This window comes from Nematolebias whitei, chromosome 6 (genome assembly GCF_014905685.2).
Source record: "Nematolebias whitei isolate Nwh7 chromosome 6, NemWhi1, whole genome shotgun sequence".
Taxonomy (NCBI): Eukaryota; Metazoa; Chordata; class Actinopteri; order Cyprinodontiformes; family Rivulidae; genus Nematolebias; species Nematolebias whitei.
Window position 1 is genome coordinate 49,548,184 of NC_056503.1, and position 3,523 is coordinate 49,551,706.

A 3,523-nucleotide genomic window follows, 5' to 3' on the forward strand; every position below is an offset into this window, starting at 1 on the left:
AAGGTTCTGAGTGGTTCTGGTGTTGGCAGCTAATCGTGGTCCATCCAGCAGCTGTTGGATCTGACTGTAGCTGAAAGGTTTTCCGGGCAGGAAGCAGCTCGCTGTGACGTCGGGTTCTGCAGCTCCGGGTCGGCCCGTCGTTCAGAAGGGAGCGAACCGAAGCGTGCTTCTGCTTCAGACGTCAGTTTTCTGCTGCTCCGGTCTCTTTGGGTTATTTTGTATTTTAACCTGTTTGTCTGTGAGGTCTGCCTCAGGGTAGCTCTGCTCCTCGGTCCCGTCGTTTCAGGATGACACGTTTGTTTCACCCCTCGACGAGTTTTTCAGGTTTTCTTTCAGACGATACGAGCCGGTGGTTCGTCGCCGGGATCCCAGCTGAAATGTTCAGCAGGTTTTAAAACCAGTCTGCCTCTCAGCTGCTCCTCCGTCACTCACCGCCCGTCTGCCGGTCGACTCCACCCTGATCTCATCTCGTGTTTCATGAGCTGCTGATGTTTGATACTAAATTTACTTCTTGGTTTCCACAATGTGGTTCTGGTGCCACGGTTTGAGAACCACGAGCGTGATGCTTTGTGGGGGGAACCACACAGCTTTAACCACTGCTCCACCATGCCACCCATATATTCAAACAGACTTTAACCTGAACAGGTGGCCAGTGAGAAGACCCTGAAACAGGATTCATGTGGGTTCTGTTGGCCCCAGTTCAGAGTCCAGCAGCAGAGTTTTGGACCTGTTGAAGATCATGGAGGGTTGTTTCATTAAAACATGTCAAAAGTGAATTTCAGTAATTAAACGAGAAGACTAATACCGAGGTCCCACGTAGAGTCCATGTCCTGCCTGGAGGTCATGACTTCTGGAGATCATCAAGATGACGATGGACCGAGAAAAAATAAAAGCACGAGTAGAAATCTCAAGTTCATGTTTTGACACCAGGCATCTTAATTTTAAAATATTTCTCAGGCGTTAGAAACTGTTTTGGACCAACTGTTTGGGAGGAGAGACATCAAGTTCTTCAGGTTCCACTCGAAAGATGAATTTAATCCATTTGTTGTTTGAATAGTAGAACCACAAGTAATCAAATAAATCCGTTTCATCAGAGTTTAACTGAAGGATGTCGTCTTTTAACCAATTAACATCATTTTTTACAAACACTCGAGTAATCCTGACAATTAAATAAAAACTCAGTCATCTAAAAACGGTGACATGTTTCTAAATCAAAAACAAATCTGTCCAAGCGAATGATTAGCAGTGAGAACAACATGGGTCCAAAAACAGAACCCTGGGGCACCCCACATGACAGATGGTGTCAGATAGACACTGAAGGTTCTGTCAGAGAAGCGGTCTAGAACAGTGTCTGAGATCTCCAGGTCAGATAGTCTCTTTATTTTGTCCTGCCTCATCTGCTGACGGGACCAAAAGAGTCCAGTCTCCAGAGTCTTCAGGGCCGTCTCAGACCAGGTCTGTTCTGATGGATAAAGGAGTGAATCTGAGCACACGTGAGTCGGTCTTAAATGATCTTAGAGCTGCCTCTCCTGACGCAGACGTTAAAGCTGTCATTTGACCCTCGTGCTGTTGTGATCAGAGAAACTCTGACAGGAAGTGGCTCGCTGCAGAGGTCGTTTGTTCCTCGTGAGTTCTGGTGTTTCAGGACCCACTCCAGTCTCCGTTTGGACCCCGCAGGAACACTGAGTCTGTTTGTGGAACATGTGGAAGGATCATTTGGCTGCTGGGTGTTTCTGCATTCCTGACGTTGTTTGGCAGGGCGGTTCTGACCCAGAGTGAGTCAAGATGGGTGGGTGTACCAGTTGGACCAGTCAGCGCTCTCTGGCTGGATTTATCTGAACCAGCAGGGCGGGGCCCGCGATGAAGGATCCCACAAAGACATGGCTCAGGTATTAGTGGGCGGGGCCAGATGACAGGACTTGGCAGATGGCAGGACTTGGGACTCGGTGGGTTTTTGTTCCTGTTTCAAAAGGAGCAGAACCAGACCGGGTTTGGACTGTGTTGCATTCAGTGCACATCAAACGTGGGAAATCCAGACTTTCAAGTTTTTAAGTTTTTGTGTGGAAAAAATAGTTTAGATCAAAGTGGAACAAACCTTCAGTTCAGATTTGTGTTAAAATCAGAAATGTTTCGCAGCACGAACACAACTCTGAGTCAGTTTTTATTTTTATTTCTATCTGTGAGTCAGAACCTGGAAAAAACACAAAGAATAGAAAAAAGGAAACTGCTCGAGTTTCACTCTGACTCACTTTGTTTCAGCAGCTTCCTCTGGTGTCAAATCTAAACCAGAGCAGCTCGAATGAAAACAACTAAATAATCCAGAGCAGCTAGAATGAAAACGGCTAAATAATCCAGAGCAGCTAGAATGAAAACGGCTAAATAATCCAGAGCAACTCGAATGAAAACTGTGAATAATCCAGAGCAGCTTGAATGAAAACGGTTAATAATCCAGAGCAGCTCGAATGAAAACGGCTAAATAATCCAGAGCAGCTCAAATCAAAACGACTGAATACTCCAGAAATGAAAATGGCTCAATAATCCAGAGCAGCTCAAATGAAAACGGCTAAATAATCCAGAACAGATCAAATTAAAACAGCAAAATAATCCAGAGCAACTCGAGCAAAAAGAAAAAAAACAACCAGAGTATCTCGAATGAAATAATTGAAATAGAGATCAGCTCGAATTAAAACAACTAAATAACCCAGAGCAGCTCGAATGAAAACAACTAAATAATCCAGAGCAGCTAGAATGAAAACGGTTAATAATCCAGAGCAGCTAGAATGAAAATGGCTAAATAATCCAGAGCAACTCGAATGAAAACTGTGAATAATCCAGAGCAGCTTGAATGAAAACGGTTAATAATCCAGAGCAGCTCGAATGAAAATGGCTAAGTAATCCAGAGCAGCTCAAATCAAAACGACTGAATACTCCAGAAATGAAAATGGCTCAATAATCCAGAGCAGCTCAAATGAAAACGGCAAAATAATCCAGAACAGATCAAATTAAAACAGCAAAATAATCCAGAGCAACTCGAATGAAATAATTGAAATGGAGATCAGCTCGAATTAAAACAACTAAATAATCCAGAGCAGCTAGAATGAAAATGGTTAATAATCCAGAGCAGCTCGAATGAAAACGGCTAAATAATCCAGAGCAGCTTGAATGAAAACTGTGAATAACCCAGAGCAGCTTGAATGAAAACGTTTAATAATCCAGAGCAGCTTGAATGAAAACGGTTAATAATCCAGAGCAGCTCAAATGAAAACGGCTAAATAATCCAGAGCAGCTCAAATCAAAACGACTGAATACTCCAGAAATTAAAATGGCTCAATAATCCAGAGCAGCTCAAATGAAAACGGCAAAACAATCCAGAACAGATCAAATTAAAACAGCAAAATAATCCAGAGCAACTCGAGCAAAAAGAAAAAAACAACCCAGAGCATCTCGAATGAAATAATTGAAATGGAGATCAGCTTGAATGAAAACAACTAAATAATCCAGAGCAGCTCGAATGAAAACAACT

General features: G+C 43.1%; 1 protein-coding gene across 1 annotated transcript in view; it reads left to right on the top strand.

Moving 5' to 3' along the window:
* LOC119411454 (calpain small subunit 1) overlaps positions 1–3,523 on the top strand; it is a 9,822-nt gene that overhangs the window by 2,791 nt on the left and 3,508 nt on the right. The window lies entirely within an intron of this gene.